This window comes from Peromyscus maniculatus, chromosome 1 (assembly GCF_049852395.1).
Source record: "Peromyscus maniculatus bairdii isolate BWxNUB_F1_BW_parent chromosome 1, HU_Pman_BW_mat_3.1, whole genome shotgun sequence".
Classification (NCBI taxonomy): domain Eukaryota; kingdom Metazoa; phylum Chordata; class Mammalia; order Rodentia; family Cricetidae; genus Peromyscus; species Peromyscus maniculatus.
Genome location: NC_134852.1, coordinates 158,333,357 through 158,351,187, shown reverse-complemented (window position 1 = coordinate 158,351,187; position 17,831 = coordinate 158,333,357).

Here is a 17,831-nt window from a genome sequence, read left to right as displayed (position 1 = left end):
CCCGGCTAGAACTCAGGAGTTACAAGCAGACTCAGAGAGAAGCGAGATGAACGTGCCATGTTGAAAGAAGGTATCATCGGCCGGGCGGTGGTGGCACACGCCTTTAATCCCAGCACTGGGGAGGCAGAGCCAGGCAGATCTCTGTGAGTTTGAGGCCAGCCTGGGCTAGAGTGAGTTCCAGGAAAGGCACCAAAACTACGCAGAGAAACTCTGTCTCGAAAAACCAAAAAAAAAAAAAAAAAAAAAAGAAGGTATCATCATGTGGCAGAGGGTTGATAAGAAATGTGGGTTAAAATGTGAGAGTTAACTAGCAACAAGTATAAGCTATTAACTGAGGTTTCATAAGTAATAAGTCTCGGTGTCATTTATTTGGAAGCAGCTGCCAAGACACAGAGAAACTCTGCCTATAAGTCTCATTTCCTTTTGAATTTTAAATCACTTATTTGGGAGAGGAGTGTGCCATGGAGCACTGTGGAGACCAGAGGACTAATTGTTGGGCTTGTTTCTCTCTCCACCATGCAGGCCCTGGGTTCTCAAAATCAAATTAAGATGGGCACAAGCATCTTTACCTCGTGGACTACCTTGTCAGGCCCCTGTAGTCAGATTTTCAACATTTTCTCATGTCAGTTTTCTGAAACACCTCTTGGTTTTCTGTTCAGCTATTTTTTGTTTGTTTGTTTTTGTTTTTCAGATACAGGGTTTCTCTGTGTAGCCCTGGCTGTCCTAGAACTTGCTCTGTAGATCAGGCTGGAATTTAAGGTGGGCGCCATAACCACTTGGCTGTTCAGCTCTTTCTAATGTTTATTGGTTCAGATACCCAATATTGATACATGATGTCAAGTTTTTCCATAAATCAAATAAATATAGAACTGTAAATGAGGGGAGGTGGGAAACTGTAAATGTTGGTCAAATTTCATTAAATCAGAGATGTATTATATAGTTTATTATATAAGTATATAGTTTATTAATTTATAGAATGGAAAAAGCATTGTTAGACAGCCAAATATTCTATACAGATATTGATTTTTAAATTTCAGTTGCTTACCTAGATACCTGAAGAATAACACTTGTTGTTCCTAGTATTTTCCATTTTCTTGGCTGTTCTCATTCAAATTGTGATGGATTTGCTTTATTACACTTTTAGTTCTTTTTTCAGTGACACTGTTGTTCAGTTGAACATATGTTCACCAAATATCAACACTGGATAAGGCAACGTTCTGGTTTTTCAAGGGCAAAGCACAAATGAAACCACTCCACAGTCATGCCTGATCACTGGCAAAATATGGGCACTGTCCAGATCACAAAATTAAACATCCTTCTCTTTCTAGTGACAGTGTCGCTGCATCTTTACCAATTATAGTATCACCTCAGTCTGGTCTCTGTGAAGATTTGTTGAGCCATTCTATCATAGGACCTAGAGAGAAGGCTCAGAGCTGGCTGGTTAACTTAAAGAAAGTCTCGCTTTAGTTTTTGATCAAAATAAAATCGGCAGGATGTGGTGGTGTGAGCTGGTAACAGCAGCACTGAGAGAGGTGGAGGCAGGAGGATCAAGAGTTGAAGGTTGGGGCAGTTCAGATGGCCCAGCAGGCAAAGGTACCTTTGCCACCAAGCCTGACCAAACTGAGTTCAATTCCCAGGACCTACTGGTAGAAAGAGAATCAACCCCCAAAGATTGTCCTGTGCCCTTTACACATGTGCCTAAAGACACACACACACAGAAACAAGAATTGAAAGTCTTCTTCAGCTATATATAACTTTGAGGATAGCCTGGACTGCATGAGTTCCTGTGTCGAAATAACAAAGGAATAAGTTATTTCATTTATTCACTTGTCTGTTTTATGTCTATCTGTATAGTGGTGAAGTTTTTCTCGTAAGTTCTATATTACATATAATAATATATATTTATTTCTAAGTAATTTATATTTGTTTATTATAATTGGTTTTTCTATTGTATTTTCTTTTCTTTCTTTTCTTTTTTTTTTTTTTTTTCTGAGACAGTTTCTCTGTATAGCTTTGCGCCTTTCCTGGATCTCACTCTGTAGACCAGGCTGGCCTTGAACTCACAAAGATCCACCTGCCTCTGCCTCCCGAGTGCTGGGATTAAAGGCGTGTGCCACCACCACCTGGCTTATTGTATTTTCTAATTTGTCCTTAGCTGTACCACGGATTGACACACTTTTTCTGTGTGAGTAAACCATTTAGTTTTAATGAACTATAGTTTCTATGACAACTACTCAGCCTTTCGTTCCAGTATAAAAACTGCTGCAGATGGGGCTGGAGAGAGACAGATCAGCAGTTAAGAATGATTGCTGTTCTTCTGGAGCACCTGAGTTGGGTTCTCAGCACCCAGATTGGGCTGTTCACAACTGCCTGTAACTCCAGAGGATCTGAAGCCCTCACCTGGACTCTGAGGGTACTACACTCATGTATGTATACATACCCATACACAGATACACAAATATACACATAATTAAAAATAAAAAGAAAGGCCTGTGTAGAGACACATGCCTTTAATCCCAGCACTCAGGAGGCAGAGGCAGGTGGGTCTTTGTGAGTTTGAGGTCAGTGCGGTCAGTACCAAGAATTCCAGGCCAACTGGGCCTAGATAATGAGACCTTGTCTCAAATAAATAAATAAAAACAAATAAAAATAAAATATTTAAAGAAACAAACAAAAAACCCTCAGCCACAGACAATACATAAATGAGTGAGCATAGCTGTGCTCCAGTAAAACAATATTTGCAGAAGCAGGCTGTGGGCTAGATCGGCCCTACCAGCCATAATTTTCAGATTCTTCCTCTAGGGTAAAGCTGCTAGCTGTTAATATATCAATTTTCCCTGGGTACCTACCAAATTCTTCCGTTGCTCTTGATATTTTCATTGTGTCTTCTTGGGTTTTCCAGAATGAGTCTCACTTTCAAATGATAATTTTGCCTTTCATTACATCCTGAAATTTGTCTTCTAATTGTCTTGACTAGCACTGCCAGAAAAATCTCAGACGTTACTAGTATTATGAACATTCTTTTCTATCTTCTGAAACTTTGATGGGAATTCTGCAAGTTCAATCATCATGAAGTTACCATTTGAAAGGTTATGTCTTGTTAAGGAATCGAATGTCTCTGGCATCCTCAGACACCTGTGCTCTCTCTCTCTCTCTCTCTCCCTCCCTCCCTCTCCCTCCCTCCCTCTCCCTCCCTCTCTCTCCACACACATACACACAAACACACACAATTAAAAACAAAATAAAATCTTAAGGCGGTGAGGAGTGACGGTCAGTCTCCCTCTGGCCCAGAATGGCCCTGCTTAGACAATCCAGGAAATCCAGCACCGGCTACCTGCATGCTGAGGAGGCCGAGAATTTGATGATTCCATAAAGTTGGACATCTCCTTCCGCAGAACCAATCTGGTGCTTGTGGTCTGCAGTTTCCTGGAGAGTTGTCTGTATCCAGTCCCGGTCGGAAGGTCTAAGAGGCTGGAATCTCAGATAGCAGCAGCCATCTGAGTGAGGGGATGGGTGGGGGTGTGGTGAAGGCAGACAGATGGACTGAAGTAGGAAGGTGCTGCCCCTTAGGGTGAGTATTCCCTCACAGACATGTCCAGAGCTTTGTCTACTAGGTGACTGATTCTAAAGCCTGTGGCGGTCAGAGGACAACTTTCAAGAGTCAATTCTCCCCTGCCGTCACGGGGGTTCTGAGAGTTGAACTCAGGTTATCAGGCTTAGTGGCAAGCACCCTTATCAACTGAGCCATCTCACCAGCCCAGTCATCTGGCTGTTTAACTTACTATATTTATAAACTTTAGAATCAGCTTGTTGATATAAAAATAATAACTTTTGCCGGGCAGTGGCAGCACAGGCCTTTAATCCAGCACTCAGGAGGCAAAGGCAGGCGGATCTCTGAATTCTAGGCCAGCCTGGTCCTACAAAGCAAGTTCCAGAACAGCCAGGCCTACATAGAGAAACATTGTCTCAAAAACAAAACAAACAAACAAACAAACAAAAAACTGGGGGAGCTGGAGAGATGGCAAAGCAGTTAAGAGCACCAGCTGCGCGTCCAGAGGACCCGGGTTCAATTCCCACCTGGCAGCTCACAACTGTCTGTAACTACAGTTCCAGGGGATCTGACACCTTCATAGAGACATCCATGCAAGCAAAACAACAATGCACAGAAATTGTTTTTAAATCATTAAAAAAAAAAACCTTTCTGGTATTTTGATTGACATTTCATTTAATCTAGATATCAAGTTAGGTAGTACAAATATCTTCCTAACCATGAACATGAAATAGATGGCCAACTATTTAGTTCTTTGTTTGTTTGTTTGTTTGTTTGTTTGTTTTTCTGAGACAGGGTTTCTCTGTGTAGATTTGGTGCCTTTCCTGGAACTCACTGTGTAGCCTAGGCTGGCCTTGAACTCACAGAGATCCGTCTAACTCTGCCTCCCAAGTGCTGGGATTAAAGGCGAGTGCCACCACTGCCTGGCTTTAGTTCTTGTTCTCTTCAATCATTTTTGAAGGATTCTTCATATGTACCCTGTATATATTTTGTTAGATTTATGCTTATATTGGACAGAGAGTGTAAATGATATTGTAATGTTCATATACTATTTGTTTTTTTTTTTTTTTAGATTTTTATTTATCCATTATGTATACAGAAGAGGGTGCCAGATCTCATTACAGATGGTTGTGAGCCACCATGTGGGTGCTGGGAATTGAACTCAGGACCTCTGGAAGAACAGTCAATGCTCTTAACCTCTGAGCCATCTCTCCAGCCCTACTATTTGTTTATTGATCACATATATGAAAGCAATTGTTTCTAGACAAAGTCTCACTATGTAGCTCTGGCCACCTTCAAACACAGTGATCTTCCTGCCTCTGCCTCTGAAGTGCTGAGATTAAAGGCGTGCGTTGCCATGCCCAGCAGAAAATCAATTTGACTACTTATTTATGTGACCATTAATTAACCTTGTGTCTTATAACTTTGCTATAATTGCTCATTAGTTACAGGAGGTTTTTGTTTTTGTTTTTGTTTTTTCTAGACAGGGGTTCTCTGTGTTGTTTTGGTACCTGTCCTGGATCTCGCTCTGTAGACCAGGCTGGCCTTGAACTCACAGAGATCCTCTTGGCTCTGCCTCCAGGGTGCTGGGATTAAAGGCTTGTGCTTTTTTATACAGTCATGCCATCTTTAAACAGTTTTGTCATCCTCCCCCCAGATCTTTCTTCTTCTTCTTCTTCTTCTCTTCTTCTTCTTCTTCTTCTTCTTCTTCTTCTTCTTCTTCTTCTTCTCCTCCTCCTCCTCCTCCTCCTCCTCCTCCTCCTCCTCCTCCTCCTTCTTCTCCTTCTTCTTCTTCTTCCTCCTCCTCCCCCCCTCCTCCTTTTTTTCTTTTCTTTTTGTGTTAGTGAGGACTTCCAGTCTGATTTCTGAAAGGAGTGTGGAGGAGAGACATCCTTGGCTTCGCTCTGATCTTAACCGGGAATCTAGCTTCTCAGCATTAGGTAGAATATTAGTTGTAAATGTTCTTTTCTTCATCTCCTTTTGTGGTGACAAATCCAGGGTCTCACACACAGTAGGCCAGCACTCTACACTGTTATATAGCCCAAGATCTTCTGGGTTTTGTTTGTTTGCTTGCTTGGTTTGTTGAGACAGTGACCCAGGCTAGCCTTAAACTCACTGTAATACTACTACTTCAACCCAGCTTTATTACTTGCTTTTTTTTTTTTTTTTTTTTTTGAGACAAGGTTTCTTTGTGTAATAGCCCTGGTTGTCCTGGAACTAGCTCTGTAGACCAGGCTGGCCTCGAACTCAGAGCCTCCTGAGTGCTGGGATTAAAGGTGTGTGCCACCACCACTGCCCAGCTTTATTACTTACTTTTGCAAAAAGTTTATTACAATGTACAACAGATTTCAAGATAACATTTCATTCTAGCTACAGGTGGCAAAAGATGTATTAGTCAATCCAGATGTTAAATGGGCATGGAAGAGGGGACATCTCAGGGACAAGGAACAGCTTCTTTCTGATCACCTCTCTTCCTTCCACTTGGGGCCAGGGCCCTTCCCTGCAGCCTTGGCTTTCCAGTGTCAATCTTCTGCTCCACTTTGTTTCTGCTCTGTCTCTCCTCGTCCATCTCCAGGGCCTGCTTCTTGGGCTGTTTCAGCGGCTCTTTCTTGTGACCTTCACCAGATCCTGGTCCTTTCTGTGTCCTCACGTCCCTGCCACCCCAGGGTCTCATTAATTGGCCTTGAATTTATGACCCTCCTGCCTAATTAGTTGGGATTATAGGCTTCTCCCAGAGCTTGTTTTCATATAGTTCTTAGTAATTACCATTACCTCCTCACTCTGTTCCACTTGGAGGAAATAGTTCGTTTTTTGTCAGCTTTTATTTATTTATTTATTTTTACGTTTTATAAAATCTTTAGCCGTGTGATGGTGGCGCACGCCTTTAATCCCAGCACTCGGAAGGCAGAGCCAGGCGGATCTCTGTGAGTTCAAGCCCAGCCTGGTCTACAAAGTGAGTTCCAGGAAAGACACAAAACTACATAGAAAAACCCTGTCTTGAAAAAAAAAAACTTTATTGACAAATAATTCACATAGTATACAATTTGCCTGTTTGCACAATTTGATAGACTTTAGAGTCTAGCATCCTCATAGGCCCATGACACCATCACCACATTCTATTTTAGAACACTGCTGTCTTCAGTTTCATACACACTTATAATGTATGGTGATTACATTTCATCTTTTTTTTTTTTTTTGGTTTTTCGAGACAGGGTTTCTCTGTGTAGCTTTGCACCTTTCCTGGGACTCACTTGGTAGCCCAGGCTGGCCTGGAACTCACAGAGATCCACCTGGCTCTGCCTCCCGAGTGCTGGGATTAAAGGCGTGTGCCACCAACGCCCGGCCTCATCTTATTTTTTTTAAATGAACATAATATTTGCAATTGTAACCATTTCTAAGTTCACTATTCAGTGGCATGAATTACATTCAATATATTAATTACACTCATGATATTCATCAATTACATTCATGATATTAATTACATTTGTGGTATTCATTGATTACATTCACAGTATTCATTCAATAGCTATATTTATGATATTCATTAATTACATTAATTGTATTGATTTATTACATTCATGATATTATATCCTGAAAGACCCTAACCCTTCAGGCTTATACCCCCCAAGGCCCAGGAAATGGGAAACTAAAAATCAAGTTCCAAGGGCAAGCTGACTCAATCATTATTCAACCACCCCTGTAACAATGTAACAATGTAAAAAGATTTCTGTTAAGAGATGTGCTCAACTGTGACTGGGATAGTTGCAGGTGTTCCAGGAAGGACCACTGTGACCTTTGTGTAAACTCCACTCCCGCCCTGATACCCTCCTTGAGGTTTCAGGAAGAATGTACATGCGGACATGACTGTACCCACTCTGTGATCAGACCATGATCTTGTGAAATGAAATTGTATGGGAATTGTAATCTTATGGTTTTTGTGGGTTTTTCCTTTAAAAGCCCCAAGTGGCTGCAGTAAGACAGGACTCTTGCTCCCAGGAGAAGAGTAGCCCGTCTGTACAGTCGCTTCAATAAAAACCTTGTGCTGTTGCATCAACTGGACTGGAGTCTGGGTTCTTGGGGCGCCCACTTGAGACCCTAGATTTTTGGGTCTAACAATCCTGATACTACTGCCCGTTTGTGGGGCTTTTCCATCACACAAAACAGAAACTCTGTACTTAGGAAATCATTGCTCTATATTCCTTTCTTCTCCGTCTTGAGATAATGTCTTATCTTTCTGTCTTTATGAATTTGTATACTCTATATATTTCATGTAATACAATTCTATAGTATTTGTTCCCTTTTTTAAAATGTAAAAACATTGTATGTATAACTGCATGAGTGATAATACACAGATAGCTTGAACATAGAAACAGGTTATAATTCAAGAGTTCAGGGTTATTTGAAACTGGAAAATATTTCCTCTGTAGAAACTAGTAAAAATGCCGGGCGGTGGTGGCACACGCCTTTAATCCCAGCACTAGGGAGGCAGAGCCAGGCGGATCTCTGTGAGTTCGAGGCCAGCCTGGGCTACCAAGTGAGCTCCAGGAAAGGCGCAAAGCTACACAGAGAAACCCTGTCTTGAAAAACCAAAAAAAAAAAAAAGAAAATAGTAAAAATGATAACATTTCCCAATAAGCCCTTTTAAGCCAAATAATAGCTAAATTATACATATAAATATTGATTAGATTCTGGAATACAGAAAAAACCTATCTTCATCTGTTCAGAGAGCTATGTTTTACTTAAGTTGTGTAAGTGAGATTCCTATTCATCTTCCCCTTCACTGTTTGATTTATGACAGACATTTTCCTATAGGCTAATCCATAATCTAAAAGGATTTTAGCCTCCCCTCCTGAAAGTACAGCCAGCATATCCTTTCATCAGCTTGACACAGTACAAATTCTTATCCCAATAGTGAAATGTTTCACTAAAGCTTGCCCAGTGAATGGGCAAAACAAAAACTTATTATAAGCCACAGTCATCCTAGGGTCCCCCCTGATATATAGCTTCCCTGGATCTGTGGGTTGCAGTCTGATTGTCCTTTGCTTTATATCTAGTATCCACTTATGAGTGAGTACATACCATGTTTGTCCTGAGTCTGGGTTACCTCACTCAGGATGATATTTTCTAGTTCCATCCATTTGTCTGCAAATTTCATGATGTCATTGTTTTGCTCTGCTGTGTATATGTACCACATTTCCTTAATCCATTCTTCAGTTGATGGACATCTAGGTTGTTTCCAGGTTCTGGCTATTATGAATAATTCTGCTATGAACATAGTTGAGCATGTAACTTTGTGGTATGATTGAGCATTCCTCGGATATATGCCCAAGACTGGTATGGCTCGGTCTTGAGGTAGATCGATTCCCAATTTTCTGAGAAACCGCCATACTGATTTCCACAGTGGTTGTACAAGTTTGCACTCCCACCCAGTGGAGGAGTGTTCCCCTTGCTCCACATCCTCTCCAGCATAGATTGTCATCGGTGTTTTTGATCATAGCCATTCTAACAGGTGTCGTTTTGATTTGCATTTCTCTGATGATTAAGGATGTTGAGCATTTCCTTAAATGTCTTTCAGCCATTTGAGATTCTTCTTTTGAGAATTCTCTGTTTAGTTCTGTAGCTCATTTTTTAATTGGATTGTTCAGTATTTTGATGTGTAGTTTCTTGAGTTCTTTATATACATTGGAGATCAGTCCTCTGTCAGATGTGGGGTTGGTGAAGATCTTTCCCATTCTGTAGGCTGTCTTTTTGTCTTATTGACCATGTCTTTTGCCCTACAAAAGCTTCTCAGTTTCAGGAGGTCCCATTTATTAATTGTTGCTCTCAGTGTCTATGCTGCTGGTGTTATATTTAGGAAGTGATCTCCTGTGCCAATGCGTTCAAGAGTACTTCCTACTTTCTCTTCTATTAAGTTCAGTGTAGCTGGATTTATGTTGAGGTCTTTGATCCACTTGGACTTGAGTTTTGTGTATGGTGACAAATATGGATCTATTTGTAATCTTTTACATGTTGACATCCAGTTATGACATCACCATTTGTTGAAGATACTTTCTTTTTTCCATTGTATAGTTTTGGCTTCTTTGTCAAAAATCAGGTGTTCATATGTGTGTGGATTAATGTCAGGGTCTTCAACTCAATTCCATTGGTCTGTATGTCAGTTTTTATGCCAGTACCAAGCTGTTTTTATTACTATAGCTCTATAGTAAAGTTTGAGGTCAGGGATGGTGATGCTTCCTGAGGTTGTTTTATCATACAGGATTCTTTTAGCTATCCTGGATTTTTTGTTTTTCCATATGAAGTTGAGTATTGTTCTTTCCAAGTCTGTGAAGAATTGTGTTGGGATTTTGATGAGGATTGCATTGAATCTGTAGATTGCTTTTGGTAAGATTGCCATTTTTACTATGTTAATCCTACCTATCCATGAGCATTGAAGATCTTTCCATTTTCTGATATCTTCTTCAATTTCTTTCTTCAGAGACTTAAAGTTTTTTTTATCATACACGTCCTTCACTTGTTTAGTGTTACCCCAAAATATTTTATAATATTTGTGGCTATTGTAAAAGGTGATGTTTCTCTGATTTCTTTCTCATCCCTTTTATCATTTGTATATAGGAGGGCTACTGATTTTTTTGAGTTGATCTTGTATCCTGCCATTTTACTGAAGGAGTTTATCAGCTGTAGGAGTCCCCTGGTAGAATGTTTGGGGTCACTTATGTATACTATATCATCTGCAAATAGTGAAAGCTTGACTTCTTCCTTTCTAATTTATATCCCTTTGATCTCCTTTTGTTGTCTTATTGCTCTAGCTAGAACTTCTAGTACTATATTGAATAAATATGGGGAGAGTGGACAGCCTTGTCTTGTTCCTGAATTTAGTGGAATCACTTTGAGTTTCTCTCCATTTAATTTGATGTTTGCTGTTGGCTTGCTGTAAATTGCCTTTATTATGTTTAGAAATGTTCCTTGTATTCCTGATCCTCTAAGACCTTTATCATGAAGGGGTGTTGGATTTTGTTAAAGGCTTTTTCAGCATCTAATGAGATGATCATGTGGTTTTTTTCTTTCTGTTTTTTTATATGGTGTATTACATTGACAGATTTTTGTATGTTGAATCATCCCTGAGATGAAGGCTACTTGGTCATGGTGGATAAATTTTTTTGATGTATTCTTGGATTCGGTTTGCCAATATTTTGTTGAGTATTTTTACATTAATATTCATGAGGGAGATTTGTCTGTAATTCTCTTTCTTTGTTGCATCTTTGTGTGGTTTGGGTATGAGGGTAATTGTAGCTTCATAAAAAGTTTGGTAATGTTCCTTCTGTTTCTATTATGTGGAACAATTTAAAGAGTATTGGAACTAGCTCTTCTTTGAAAATCTGGTAGACTTCTGTGCTGAAACCTGGATTTTTTTGAGGGGGGGAGTTGGGAGACTTTTAATGACTGTCTCTATTTCCTTAGGGGTTATTGGCCTATTTAAATAGTTTATCTGGTCTTGATTTAACTTTGGTATGTGGTACTTATCCAGAAAATTGTCCATTTCTTTCAGATTTTCCAATTTTTTTTGGAGTACAGGTTTTTAAAGTATGACCTGATGATTCTCTGGATTTCCTCGTTGTCTGTTGTTATCTCTCCCTTTTCATTTCTGATTTTGTTAATTTGGATGCTCTCTCTCTGCCTTTTGGCTAATTTGGATAGGGGTTTGTCTATCTTGTTGATTTTTTTCAAAGACCAATTCTTTGTTTCATTGATTTTTTGTATTGTTCTCTTGGTTTCTATTTCATTGATTTCAGCCCTCAATTTGATTATTATCACCTATTTCTCCTGGGTGAGTTTGTTTCTTTTTATTGTAAAGCTTTCAGGTGTGCTGTTAAGTCACAGCATTAGTGTGAGATTTCTCCAACTTCTTTATGTAGGCATTTAGTACTATGAATTTTCCTCTTAGCACTGCTTTCAGAGTGTCCCATAAATTTGGGTATGTTGTACTATCATTGAATTCTAGGGAATCTTTAATTTCTTTATTTCTTCCTTGACCCATTGATGTTTCAGGTGGGCATTATTCAGTTTCCATGAGATTGTAGGCTTTCTATAATTTTTGTTGTTGAAATCTAACTTTAAGGCATGGTGGTCTGATAAAATACAGGTTATTCCAATGTTTTTGTATCTGCTGAGATTTGCTTTGTGACCAAGCTTGTGGTCAGTTTTCAAGAAGGTTCCATGGGGTGCTGAGAAGAAGGTATATTCTTTTGTGTTAGGGTGTAATGTTCTGTAGATATCTATTAAATCCATTTGAGTCATAACATCTGTTAGGTCCTTTATTTCTCTGTTAAGTTTCAGTCTGGTAGATCTGTCCATTGGTGAGAGTGATGTGTTGAAATCTCCCACTCCTAGTGTGTGGGGTTTGATGTGCAATTTAAGCTTTAATAATGTTTCTTTTACAAATGTGGGTGCCTTTGTATTTGGGGCATAAATGTTCAGAATTGAGACTTTCTCTTGGTGGATTTCCCCTGTGATAAATATGTAATGTCCTTCCTGATCTCTTTCAGTTGATTTTAGTTTGAAGTCTATTTTATTAGATATTAGGATAGCTACACCAGCTTGCTTCTTAAGTGTAGCACAAATCTTAGACAGTCTTATTAATAGAAACAAACCCGGTGCCAGTTATTGGGGTGAACGCCGGAAGATCAGAGAAACAGAACAAGCCACAGCTGCCTCACCTTGTCAATTCCTCAGCTGATTCTGTTTCCTCAGACTGGATGCCTCTCAGCTGAACTGTGCTGCTCAAAAGCCTAAAAGCTTAACCAGGCTATTGTTCCTCGTCCTCACGCCTTAAATACCTTTCTACCTCCTGCCATTGCTTCCTGAGATTAAAGGCGTGAGTCACCATGCTTGGCTGTTTCCAGTGTGGCCTTGAACTCACAGAGATCCAGGCGGATCTCTGCCTCTGGAATGCTAGGATTAAAGGCGTGTGCTACCACTGCCTAATCTCTATGTTTAATATTGTGGCTGTTCTGTTCTCTGACCCCAGGTAAGTTTATTAGAGTGCACAATATTTTGGGGAACACAATACCACCACACTTAAGTCCATTTGATTGGAAAGTCTTTTCGCAGCCTTTTACTCTGAGGTAGTGTCTGTCTTTGAAGTTGAGATGTGTTTCTTATATGCAGCAGAAGGATGGATCCTGTTTTCATATCCATTCTGTTAGCCTGTGTCTTTTTATAGGTGATTGAGACCATTGATATTGATGGATATTAATGACCAGTGATTGTTAATTCCTGTTTATTTTTTTTTTTTATGGTAGTGTTGAGTGTTTCCCTTCTTTGGTATTTGTTGGTGTGGGATTATGAAAATAGTTCTTTAAAAAATATATATTTATTTATGTGTATATATGTGCACCACAGGAGCCCAAGGAGTTCAAAAAGGCATTCAGTCCTCTGGAACTGGAGTTATGGATGGTTGAGAGCTACCGTGTGTGCTGAGAATTGGACCTAGGTCATCTGCAAGAGCAGACATTGCTCTTAACTGCTGAGTCATCTCTGTAACTCCGTGGATAATTTTTTTTTTCAAGACAGGGTTTCTTTGTGTAGCTTTGCGCCTTTCCTGGAACTCACTGTGTAGCCCAGGCTGGCCTTGAACTCACAGAAATCCACTTGCCCCCCCCCCCCCCCCCCCCCCCCCCGAGTGCTGGGATGAAAGGCATGCGTCACCACTGCCCCAGCCATGGATAAATTCTTTATCAAAATGAAGAAGTTCCTGTACTAGTTCGCTGAGTGTTTTTGTTTTTGAATCATGAACAGTGCAGGGTTTTTGTCACATATTTATCCATGTATTGGTATTACATGTAGTATTTCTCCTGTAAATTGTTCTTTAATATATCGCATTAATCTTGTTTGTTTGTTTTTAAGACAGTTTCTCACTAAATACTCCTGGTTGGCCTCAAACTCACTAAGTAGACCAGGCTGGCCTCTAACTCCCAGAGTTCTGCTTGCCTCTGCCTCCCAAGTGCTGAGATTAAAGGCTTTTGTTCTTGGAGCTCAGAAGAGGATGTCATAGTGTAGGCTTTCTGGTGACCATCTCCTGTCCTGGTACTCATCAGGAGCCAAAGCACTGGAGCAAACAACTCCTAAACCCACAGCAATATGACCACTGGGGGAAACTAATTTGTTAGTAATTTACCATTGTACTCCTCCAGAGATCTCCAAGAAGATAAAAGTATGGAGATGTTTAAATTTACATTATGTTATGGTAAATAGTGAAATTTCTACCTCAAAGTGGGGGTGTAGGTGAAGAAACTTTTTTCATATATATATGTTTCTCTGTGTAGTTTTGGTGCCTGGATCTCGTTCTCTAGACTAGGTTGGCCTGGAACTCACAGAGATCTGCCTGGCTCTGCCAACCAAGTGCTGGGATTAAAGGCATGTGCACCACTGTCGCCTGGCTAAAGATTATTTTTTAAAATTAATTATTTATTTTTAGAGACAGGGTCTCTCCACAGCTCTTCCTCTTGGCTTCTCAGTCTCCCCAGTGCTGGCATTAAAGGTATATGCCACCATGCCCGGCTAAAGATCATTTTTTAATTAACTGTAGATTTGTAAGTCAGCTTATTAAATATTTAGGAAATAGAGTGAGGCTGTGAAAATTCTGTCTGACACTTCTGCAGTATAATTTGCTAAATTAAAATTCATTTTTAGAATAAGAAATTTTCAGGAAAAAAGACATTTCCCTATATGAATTGGGGTGGGAGACACCAGGGCACCGACAATGGCCATCAGTAGTCTTCCAGTTCATAAAGTACCTGGCCTGATGAGTTTATTTGTGACCTTAATGAAAACATTTAGGGCAAAGGATACCAATTCCCTGAAGTCTCTTCCTGAAGTTAGAAGCTAGGGGACCACTTTCCTACTCATCTGTTCCATCAGCATTGGCCTCATACCAAAACCAAATAAGGACACTATTTAAAAAACTCCACTGAACAGTATCTGTCATGAACATAGATGTAGAAATCCATGACAAAATTTGGCAAAATAAAAGAGCCATAACTTGGTAATAAAGCACCGGCAAGAATGTGTAAGATTTGAACTGTGTGCATAGCAATGCCTGTTGGTGACCACAGCCCTTGAGAGGGTGAGGTCAGAGAATTATGGATTCAAGGACAGACTTGTCTATAGAAACCAATCAAACTCCCAGCACCACATGCACAGTTAACAAATGGAGTCTAACAGTGCATACACAAAAAGTTATATGACATGATGAAGTGGTATTTCTTCCTTTTTTTTTTTTTTTAAGTATCAACAGTATGACTTAGATTTATTCAAGTGCTTATCTCCTTAGGTGTCCCTTGGAGCTGAGGACCGAACCCAGGGCCTTGTGCTTGCTAGGCAAACACTCCACCACTGAGCTAAATCCCCAACCCCGTGGGATTTATTCCAAGAGTGGCAGACTGGTTTAACGTTAAAAAAAAAAAATTCAATAGGTAGTGTGGCACCTTTCATCCTTTAATTCAAGCACTCTGGAGCCAGAGGCAGGTGGATCTCTGTGTGTTCGAGGCCAGCCTGGTCTACAGAGCGAGATCCAGGTCAGCCAAGGCTACAGAGAGAAACCCTGTCTCAAAAACAAAAAGCAAAGGGGGGTGGGGCCACAAAACCTTGTTCAGATAGCTGGAGGCTAGTACATCAGAGCACATGGAAACTACAGTGTCTGCCACACACTTGGCCCCGTGTGTCCCTTCCATTAAATTATTTATCTGTATCTTTTGTGATATGTTTAAAATTTTTTAAATTATATGAATGTGTGTGTCTCTACATAGGAATGGATGCATGTGTAAAGGTCCTGTGGAGGCCAGACAAGAGCATAGGATCCCCAGGAGCCTGAGTCACAGGTTGGACATGGGTGCTGGGAACTGAACCCTCTAGTCCCCTGAAATATACTTGTTTAGACAGTCTCACTATGAACCCATTAGCTGGCTTTGAACTTGAAGCCTCAGGCTTTGGACTGATAGGATTATAGGCATGCACCACCAGACCTGGCAATGTAATATCCTTTTATAATAAGCAGGCGAAGGTAAGTAGAATGTCCCTTAGAAATTACCAAAACTTGGGCTAGAGAGATAGCTCAGTGGTTAAGAACAATGGCTGCTCTTCCAGAGGTCCTGAGTTCAATTCCCAGCACCCACATGGCAGCTCACAACTGTCTGTAACTTCAGTTCCAGGAGATCTGACACCCTTAACGCAGACAAAACACCCATGAACATAAAATAAAATTAAACCTTAAAAAAAAAAAAAAAAAAAAAAAAAAAAAAGAGCCAGGCAGTGGTGGCTCACGCTTTTGATCCCAGCACTGGGAAGGCAGAGACATACATGGATCTTTGTGAGTTCAAGGCCAGCCTGGTCTACAGATCGAGTTCCGGGACAGGCTCCAAAACTACACAGAGAAACCCTGTCTCGAAAAAACAAACCACCAACAACAACAAAAGAAATGAGCAAATCTAGAGACGTGGTTATAGACTCCCTGATTAGCAGGCCACGACCTGGGGTTTGTTAGTGGTATCTGATTGTGACACAGAACAGGTAACTTGTTTTGCTGGGTGGAGTTGTCATCTGGTGTCCAGCACTGAAGGGGTGGGTGAAGAAAACAGAGGTCCATGGACGGGTAGGAAGATGGGGATGAGACAGAGGCTTCATCATTGCATGGGCTCACTATCCTTTGTGTGTGCATGTGTGTGTGGTCCTGTGTGAATGGGTGTGCGCACATGTGTGTAGTAGGCTAGGTGGACACTGGGTGTCTGATTGCTATTCACCTTACCAAGGCAGGGCCTCTCAATGAACTTGGGGTTTGCTGATTCAGCTACACTGCTTGCTAAAAAGCTCCAGCCAGGGTGGTGGGGGCGGCGGCGGCGGCGGCGGCGGCGGCGGCGGCGGCGGCGGCGCACACCTTTAATCCCAGCCCTCGGGAGGCAGAGGCAGGTCAATCCCTGTGAGTTCGAGGCCAGCCTGGTCTACAGAGTGAGTTCCAGGCCAGCCAGGGCTGCACAGAGAAACCCTGTCTCACCTGGCTTTCCATGGGTGCTGGGGTCTGACTCAGGTCCTGATGCCTGTGCACTTTGCTGAGCTGCTCCCCAGCCTCCTGACCTATCATCCTTATCGTAGACTCAGGCTTAACGCACTTCTTGCATTCACACGAAAAGAACTGCTTTTCTAGGTCCCTTCACTACTGTGATGAAAACTGGATCACTGCTGAGATAGTCTCTGAATTAGACACGGGGATGGCAAGGCTCTCTCTCTCTCTCTCTCTCTCTCTCTCTCTCTCTCTCTCTCTCTCTCAGCAGGTCTCTGGCTTAGTGGGTATGAGAAGTGGCAGCACCCACTCCCCATGCCAGATCACCAAGAGGAGCTGGGCTGCAGCCGGGGGCATGGGGGTGTGTGTGTCCTGGAACTGATTAACTCCAGGGGTGGCTTCCATGGAACCTACTTCTCTAGCTTTCCTAAGAATTGTGTAAGGAACTGACCTATATCCTTTCTCTACTCAAACCAGTTGGAGAAGTTTCTACAATGGCCACCTTCCTGATTTGGCAATGGCTTCCAAGGTGAATGCTATGTAACTGCTTCTTCCTCATTGAAATATTTCTCCAGGCTCAGAAGACTCAGGAAACTTAGAATCTGGAAGTTACAGGATTGGTGAGGCCCATCCCTCACATTATAAAAGCCGTCAACAGTTGCTTTGGGGACTCTCAGGTGGAGCTGTCCCCAAGACCTGTAAAAGCTCCAGCAAGGCAGCTTCCGGGAACGGTCACCCAGGCCTTTCCTGTGATGCAGCTGTTTTCAAGTCCCTCATCCTCCCATAAGTCACTCCAAATCCACTCGCTGGCTCATTAGCTGGGCTTGAATGGATTTTCCTTTGGTCTGTTGCAGATGTCCTATCTCGGATGAGAAGTCACTCGACAGTGACAATTCCCTGCCACAGCTTGCACTTAAACCTGGCCTTTTGGCACAAACTGGCCCAAGCCTTCTTTCCCCTCTTAGACTGATTTGTAAGAAACGGGGTGGGGGGGGGCAGTAATCAAACACACCCACACAACCACGAGGGCCCTTTCCCCAGAACAACTCAGGCCCAAGGTCATCCTTCCACTCAGCACTGACTGAAGGCTGCTTCAGCACCTCCTACTGAGGGCTTCTTGGGGCCGACAGGGCAGGAGACTGCGGCTCCTGCAGATCTCTGCTGAGTGTGGCAATGGAGGCTGGCCATGGGATGACAAAACGCTGCTCCCTCCCAGCTGAGTGACCTCAG